Source organism: Patiria miniata, unplaced genomic scaffold (assembly GCF_015706575.1).
Source record: "Patiria miniata isolate m_02_andy unplaced genomic scaffold, ASM1570657v1 HiC_scaffold_9, whole genome shotgun sequence".
NCBI lineage: Eukaryota > Metazoa > Echinodermata > Asteroidea > Valvatida > Asterinidae > Patiria > Patiria miniata.
The window spans coordinates 3367301-3376597 of NW_024037076.1; the positions used below are offsets into that span (position 1 = coordinate 3367301).

The 9297-nt window shown below is 38.5% G+C and overlaps 1 long non-coding RNA gene across 1 annotated transcript in view; it reads right to left on the reverse strand.

Moving 5' to 3' along the window:
- The window catches only part of LOC119720822, a 29330-nt gene extending 21614 nt beyond the window's left edge, over positions 1-7716 (reverse strand). The window contains exon 1 of the long non-coding RNA XR_005270123.1: positions 7575-7716. This is a non-coding gene — a long non-coding RNA (uncharacterized LOC119720822). The remainder of the gene's footprint in view (positions 1-7574) is intronic.
- Between the last annotated feature and the right edge of the window lie 1581 nt (positions 7717-9297).

Consider the following 9297-nt stretch of genomic DNA (forward strand, 5'->3'; position numbering starts at 1 on the left):
TTTTCCTTCAATAGAGGGCGCGCCACATAAATAGTGGTCTCAACAACGCATCAACACGGATGCTGCAAAATTGAACAAAAAAGAACAAACTCGTTTCCGATGAACTACTCAAGAAATACGAAAAGGATTCAATTGAAATTTCGTGCAATTAGTTTTCACGATGTGTAGCAGAAGTCGTTTGAATGGCGTGAGAAACCGTATAGCTCTTAATATAATATGATCGTAACAATCTAGTGTTTGAAAAGCTAAAAATCCACGTTGACTTCCATTAGGATTGTATTTGTCGAGAATGAAACCCTGTATTGTTACGGTCATAATAGCTTGATTGTTTGACCTTTTCTTCTGAAATTAAATCTGTTCATGTCAAACATAATGACAAATGAGTGCACAAAAATTCATTTTAATATAACGTGTATTTCTTGAGTTTTTGCCCCCAAAACGAGTTTGTTCTGTATTTCAAAATTGAATATTCAGTGATTTGTCATGATGACTGTGTTACATTATGAGATTTAATTCCATGAGAAACCATCAAACAATGAAAAAGAGTATACCCGAAACAAATACAGTATTTTAAACGTGAAAAATACTAACCAAATGAAAAATGAAAAGTCAACGTCTATGGAAAAATAATAATACACTCGTTGTTTGAGCAATAACCCGAGCTCACCAGGTCAAGCTATATTAAGTTGTAAGTGCAGCAAGTGATCGGTCTTGATGTCTTACACGAGGAGATAAAATTTCGTGAGAAACAGTCAAACCACTACAAAAATTAATTCGAGAAGGGGCGCGCTGAATCAAACTAGTGGTCTCGCACCGCCAAGACATTCATCCGCACGCCGTAGAATTTTTTTAAAAATTTTCCTTCAATAGTGGGCGCGCCACATAAATAGTGGTCTCAACAACGCATCAACACGGATGCTACAAAATTGAACAAAAAAGAACAAACTCGTTTCCGATGAACTACTCAAGAAATACGAAACGGATTCAATTGAAATTTTGTGCAATTAGTTTTCACGATGTGTAGCAGAAGTCGTTTGAATGGAGTGAGAAACAGTGGAGCTATAAATATAATATGATCGTAACAATCTAGTGTTTGAAACGCTAGAAATCCACGTTGACTTCCATTAGGATTGTATTTGTCGCAATTAAAACCCTGTATTGTTACGGTCATAATAACTTGATTGTTTGACCTTTTCTTATGAATTTAAATCTGTTCATGTCAAACATCATGAAAAATGAGTGCACGAAAATTCATTTTAATGAACCGTGTATTTCTTGAGTTGTTGCCCCCAAAACGAGTTTGTTCTGTATTTCAAAATTGAATATTCATTGATTTGTCATGATGACTGTGTTACATTATGAGATTTAATTCCATGAGAAACCATCAAACAATGAAAAAGAGTATACCCGAAACAAATACAGTATTTTAAACGTGAAAAATACTAACCAAATGAAAAATGAAAAGTCAACGTCTATGGAAAAATAATAATACACTCGTTGCTTGAGCAATAACCCGAGCTCACCAGGTCAAGCTATATTCAGTTGTAAGTTCAGCAAGTGATCGGTCTTGATGTCTTACACGAGGAGATAAAATTTCGTGAGAGACAGTCAAACCACTACAAAAATTAATTCGAGAAAGGGCGCGCTGAATAAACGTAGTGGTCTCGCACTACCAAGACATTCATCCGCACGCCGTAGAATTTTTTTAAATTTTCCTTCAATAGTGGGCGCGCCACATAAATAGTGGTCTCAACAACGCATCAACACGGATGCTACAAAATTGAACAAAAAAGAACAAACTCGTTTCCGATGAACTACTCAAGAAATACGAAAAGGATTCAATTGAAATTTCGTGCAATTAGTTTTCACGATGTGTGGCAGAAGTCGTTTGAATGGCGTGAGAAACCGTATAGCTCTTAATATAATATGATCGTAACAATCTAGTGTTTGAAAAGCTAAAAATCCACGTTGACTTCCATTAGGATTGTATTTGTCGAGGATGAAACCATGTATTGTTACAGTCATAATAGCTTGATTGTTTGACCTTTTCTTCTGAAATTAAATCTGTTCATTTCAAACATAATGACAAATGAGTGCACAAAAATTAATTTTAATGTAACGTGTATTTCTTGAGTTGTTGCCCCCAAAACGAGTTTGTTCTGTATTTCAAAATTGAATATTCAGTGATTTGTCATGATGACTGTGTGACGTTTTGAGATTTAATTTCATGAGAAACCACAAAACAATGAAAAAGATCAGTCGTTAGTTGAGCGAGAGGTGCTAAAACGTGAAAAATACTAACCAAATGAAAATTGAAATGTCAACGTCCATGGAAAAATAATAATAGTACACTTTTTGTTTGAACAATAACCGGCGAGCTCACCAGGTCAAGCTATATTAAGTTGTAAGTTCAGCAAGTGATTTGGTCTTGATGTCTTACACGAGGATATAAAATTTCGTGAGAAACCGTCAAACCACTAAAAAAATTAATTCGAGAAAGGGCGCGCTGAATAAAACTAGTGGTCTCGCACCGCCAAGACATTCATCCGCACGCCGTAGAATTTTTTAAATTTTCCTTCAATAGAGGGCGCGCCACATAAATAGTGGTCTCAACAACGCATCAACACGGATGCTGCAAAATTGAACAAAAAAGAAGAAACTCGTTTCCGATGAACTACTCAAGAAATACGAAATGGATTAATAATTGAAATTTCGTGCAATTAGTTTTCACGATGTGTAGGAGAAGTAGTTTGAATGGAGTGAGAAACAGTGGAGCTATAAATATAATATGATCGTAACAATCTAGTGTTTGAAACGCTAGAAATCCACGTTGACTTCCATTAGGATTGTATTTGTCGCAATTAAAACCCTGTATTGTTACGGTCATAATAACTTGATTGTTTGACCTTTTCTTATGAATTTAAATCTGTTCATGTCAAACATCATGAAAAATGAGTGCACGAAAATTCATTTTAATGAACCGTGTATTTCTTGAGTTGTTGCCCCCAAAACGAGTTTGTTCTGTATTTCAAAATTGAATATTCATTGATTTGTCATGATGACTATGTTACATTATGAAATTGAATTTCATGAGAAATCATCAAACAATGAAAAAGAGTATACCCGAAACAAACGTGAAAAACAAACCAAATGCTACAGTTGACTTGGCGTCCCCACATGGCCATGCAGCGCTGGAAACGAAGCTGAAGCCCGTGCTGATTTGAAGCTTCTGGAGGAATGCAGAATCACCTCTGGTGTAGTTGCTAATGATCTAGGACAACCGGTGGTACCCGGTGGGTGGATGGGTCACACCCACCCACCAAGGGGGGGGGGGGGGGGGGTGACTCGTATCATAAGTTCAATGGGGCGCTGTTCAAATATGACAGTTACTAACACTGTAATTACATCATACTGTACAAAATACCCCCTCACCAAGCTGGCTGTGTGTCCTTTCTCTATGCTCTAACCGCGTTTTGTGCACAGGCGCACATTATTACATAATTTTTTGCGTGTCAGAATGAAGGGGGGGGGGGATACACATTATTAGAAATGAATTTCTATGAAACGATTTTCTTGGACAGAGCTGGGGGAGGGGGATTGACCCCGCCCCCCGTGCCCCCTGAGGGCCTGCAGCCAGTGAGCGCAGTGTACATGTATACGAACGACCCTAGCTGATGATAGAATCTGCCATATCTGTGGTTCCCCATTGCACGTAGTATGTATGAACAAAACTGTTTAGAAAAACCTGCCATAACTAAGTTTCCCTATTGCACGTGGTGTATATGAAACAAGATGATCAGACTATCGGTCATGTTTCGCCTGTTCCACGCATGGTATACAAACTAAGCAGGGTATGAAACCTGCCATAACTACATTTCCCCATTGCACGTTTTGGGTATGGACGAATTAGCTGTTTAGAAAATCCTGGCATAACGTTGTGGGTATAGTTCAAGCTGTTCAGAAAAACCTGACATAAATGCGTTTCCCCATTGGACGTTGTTGGTATGGACCAAGCTGCTTAGAAAAAAGGCTGACATAACTGCGTTTCCCTCACTGCACGTTGTAGGTATGGACCAAGCAGTCTAACAAAAACCTAGCATAATTGCGTTTCCCCGGCCCATTGCACGTTATAGGTAAGGACGAAGCTGTTTCCGATGAACTACTCAAGAAATACAAAATGGATTGAATTGAAAATTCGTGCAATTAGTTTTCACGATGTGTAGCATAAGTAGTTTGAATGGCGTGCGAAACCGTGGAGCTATCAATACAATATGATCGTAACAATCTAATGTTTTAAACGTTAAAATTCCTTGTTGACTTCCATTAGGATTGTATTTGTCGCAATTAAAACCCTGTATTGTTACGGTCATAATATCTTGATTATTGGACGTTTTTTTATGATGAAATTAAATCTTTTAATGTCAAACATCATGACAAATGAGTGTGCGAAAATTCAGTTTAATGTAACGTGTATTTCTTGAATTGTTGGCCCCAAATCGAGTTTGGTGGTGGAGATCGAGACCACTATAATAGAGGGCGCGCCACATAAATAGTGGTCTCAACAACGCATCAACACAAATGCTGCACAACTGAACAAAAAGAACAACCTCGTTTCCGATGAACTACTCAAGAAATACAAAATGGATTAAACTGAAATTTGGTGCAATTAGTTTTCACGATGTGTAGCATAAGTAGTTTGAATGGCGTGAGAAACCGTGGAGCTATAAATATAATATGATCGTAACAATCTAGTGTTTTAAACGTTAAAAATCCATGTTGACTTGCATTAGGATTGTACTTGTCGCAAAGAAAACTCAGCAGTGTTACGGTCATAATATCTTGATTATTGGACGTTTTTTTATGAAATTAAATCTTTTGATGTCAAACATCATGAAAAATGAGTGTGCGAAAATTCAGTTTAATGTAACGTGTATTTCTTGAATTGTTGGCCCCAACTCGAGTTTGGTTGTGGAGATCGAGACCACTATAATAGAGGGCGCGCCACATAAATAGTGGTCTCAACAACGCATCAACACAGATGCTGCACAACTGAACAAAAAGCACAACCTCGTTTCCGATGAACTACTCAAGAAAAACAAAATGGATTCAATTGAAATTTGGTGCAATTAGTTTTCACGATGTGTAGCATAAGTAGTTTGAATGGCGTGAGAAACCGTGGAGCTATAAATATAATATGATCGTAACAATCTAGTGTTTTAAACGTTAAAAATCCATGTTGACTTGCATTAGGATTGTACTTGTCGCAAATAAAACCCAACAGTGTTACGGTCATAATATCTTGATTATTGGACTTTTTTTATGAAATTAAATCTTTTGATGTCAAACATCATGAAAAATGAGTGTGCGAAAATTCAGTTTAATGTAACGTGTATTTCTTGAATTGTTGGCCCCAACTCGAGTTTGGTTGTGGAGATCGAGACCACTATAATAGAGGGCGCGCCACATAAATAGTGGTCTCAACAACGCATCAACACAGATGCTTCACAACTGAACAAAAAGAACAACCTCGTTTCCGATGAACTACTCAAGAAATACAAAATGGATTAAACTGAAATTTGGTGCAATTAGTTTTCACGATGTGTAGCATAAGTAGTTTGAATGGCGTGAGAAACCGTGGAGCTATAAATATAATATGATCGTAACAATCTAGTGTTTTAAACGTTAAAAATCCATGTTGACTTGCATTAGGATTGTACTTGTCGCAAAGAAAACTCAGCAGTGTTACGGTCATAATATCTTGATTATTGGACTTTTTTTTATGAAATTAAATCTTTTGATGTCAAACATCATGACAAATGAGTGTGCGAAAATTCAGTTTAATGTAATGTGTATTTCTTGAATTGTTGGCCCCAAACTCGAGTTTGGTTGTGGAGATCGAGACCACTATAATAGAGTGCGCGCCACATAAATAGTGGTCTCAACAACGCATCAACACAGATGCTGCACAACTGAACAAAAAGAACAACCTCGTTTCCGATGAACTACTCAAGAAATACTAAATGGATTAAACTGAAATTTGGTGCAATTAGTTTTCACGATGCGTAGCATAAGTTGTTTGAATGGCGTGAGAAACCGTGGAGCTATGAATATAATATGATCGTAACAATCTAGTGTTTTAAACGTTAAAAATCCATGTTGACTTGCATTATGATTGTACTTGTCGCAAATAAAACCCAGCATTGTTACGGTCATAATATCTTGATTATTGGACGTTTTTTTATGAAATTAAATCTTTTGATGTCAAACATCATGCAAAATGAGTGTGCGAAAATTCAGTTTAATGTAATGTGTATTTCTTGAATTGTTGGCCCCAAATCGAGTTTGGTTGTGGAGATCGAGACCACTATAATAGAGGGCGCGCCACATAAATAGTGGTCTCAACAACGCATCAACACAGATGCTGCACAACTGAACAAAATGAACAACCTCGTTTCCGATGAACCACTCAAGAAATACAAAATGGATTAAATTGAAATTTGGTGCAATTAGTTTTCACGATGTATTATATTACATTCATTTTTCGGCAGTTCCTGTCAAGATTCTAGAGTTTGGTGTCAAATACCATGGCAAAATATTACAGGAAATGTAATTGCAATACAATGTGTATATCTTGAGTTCCCAATTTCACAATAACTGTGTTGACATGACGAGAAAATACGGAGTGTCCCTACGGGTGCAACAGTGTATTAAAATTCCCATAGACACTAGTGCTAAATGCCCATACTTCTAAACTCTTTTAAAAATACTCAGAACTCTCACATGTATTTAAGCTGCACACAGAAATGGTGATCGAAATGTCAGCTCAGTTTTCTTTTCTTTTCAATTTTTGGTGGGTTGACCCGTTACTGTCTTTTCGTGAAATTCTTACCCAAAGAAGACGACCCCTATTTTTCCCAAAGCGGAAAAAAGTAGCCATCTTGAAAAACGATCCCTCTACATCATGAAAAAAATAGCGCCACTTTCGAGCTCCATTGCATCCAAAGTGCTCAGAATTGGAAGTCCCAAGTCTGGGCCAGTGGTTCATTGCCATATTTTTTTTAATTCCCCAATTTTACGGCCCTCAGAACTCTCTAATATAGAATATTTTGAGGGTATAACTGCTTTTCATGAGCTCGGCGGATGGGTTTAGGCCTATTAACAGGTGTGCACCCTGACACGTCACCACTGGTGTTGCAAATGATCTAGGACAATCCAGGAGGTGTGCAAAAAAGTGTATTGATTAAAATTCCGATTCGAATGAAAGTCACTTTTAATGGGAGACAATGAATGAAGAAAACACAGTCCAATATTGGATCATAATATCATAACATAAAAAGATTGTAATATATTTAAGGAAACCGTGGCAAACAAAAAACATTGCGAGAATAAAAACTAGTCTATGTTACCACCATCAAATGTAATCGTCAATGCCGACCCTGACATGCCCAATTAAGGTCATAACCATTGAGCTCGAAATAGAAGAAAAATAATTCCGTCATCATCACAAAATGTTAACTTTTTGTCACCGAGTTAATGACAAACAAAAGAGTCCCAAAGTGCAAGAGGGAACTTACGGTCTTTACAACAGGTTCGCCCTTTAGCACAGGAAGTCGTAGTCAACATGACGAGAGTAGCGCTGCAATAGCTGTGAACTGAAGGCACCCGGCGCCGCTGTTGCTGTTTTCAAGCGGATGACTGGTTCGAAAATTGGAGCGTATTTATATGGATCCTAACACAAAGCACCCACGAAAGCATCACAATACAAATTCCTACCATTCACTGATCATGGCTATAATAACTGACCTGAGACGTTTTGAAGTCTGGAAATGATTATTTTCTGGACTGTGACTTCCTTAAGGCGTTGAGAATTTTGGCTTGTTTGGGTAGAGTGCCAAAAATAATATCTAGCGTAATTAATTATGTGTTGTTCCATTAATTATTTTGGCGGGAGGGGATGAAACTGCTTTAGCTTCTTAAAAACTTCCCAACGGGCAACACTTTGGTTGAAATACAGTACTTTGTTAAGATTTTGTTGCGAGAACAGTCACTCTTCCAAGCCCAATCTTCCCTGATAATTTGTTTTCTCTCCATCAGAACTGTAAATGTAACTAGAAAGTCCCCGCCTTTCAATCCTTTTTTAACTCAAAAACTACTGAGCACCTCTCGCTCAACTAACGACTAATCAGTACAGACATTCCTGATCATTCCAGCCATACTTTCTTATGCCCAAAAGAGTGATGATGTGTACGAATTCATGCAATTTCTGACAAATGATACCGAAAACAGTTGCACTTTTGTATACGTGCAAGTTGTGGTTGACACTAAACTCACACGTATACAAAAGTGCACGTTTTTTCTCGGTACCATATTTTGTCATCAATTGCATTTGGTACACTATTTTGGCCAAACAAAGATAATGGCTGGATGATACTCTGCTTGTGTAATGTTTACGCAAATGCTCATTATTGTGCTTGGAAATGGAAAGTACACGTTTGGTGGTTTTGTGAAGGAGTTATGAGGAAAATGTTTGTCAGTAGATGAAGAATACTCAGTCTGTTTTAAATGCAACAATTGATGCTATTGTGACGAAAGATGACAAGCTAGTGTACTTTTGAAACTGTTGTTCAATAAATGGTAGAATATAGCGCAGTATTAACAAGACGGATATTGTCGAGTTATAGCCTAAGAAGGGTAAGAAAGGATAGGGACTTGTTGATCAAAGTGGGAGTTGAAATTGAAATAGGTAATGAATATTAACAATGTCACCGAGCATGCGCAGTTGTAGAATAAAAGCTAGTGTCTATTGAAAAAAAAGGCAAACAGTGATTTGAGAACAGGAAAAAAAGGGGCATATATATATGAACTTGACATGGGGTGGGTGGGTGGGGCGAACGAGAAGGGGGAATTAAGCAGTTGAGGGAAGTCCTGGGAGGAAGTCCTGGGAGGAAGTCCTGGGAGGAAGTCCTGGGAGGAAGTCCTGGGAGGAAGTCCTGGGAGGAAGTCCTGGGAGGAAGTCCTGGGAGGAAGTCCTGGGAGGAAGTCCTGGGAGGAAGTCCTGGGAGGAAGTCCTGGGAGGAAGTCCTGGGAGGAAGTCCTGGGAGGAAGTCCTGGGAGGAAGTCCTGGGAGGAAGTCCTGGGAGGAAGTCCTGGGAGGAAGTCCTGGGAGGAAGTCCTGGGAGGAAGTCCTGGGAGGAAGTCCTGGGAGGAAGTCCTGGGAGGAAGTCCTGGGAGGAAGTCCTGGGAGGAAGTCCTGGGAGGAAGTCCTGGGAGGAAGTCCTGGGAGGAAGTCCTGGGAGG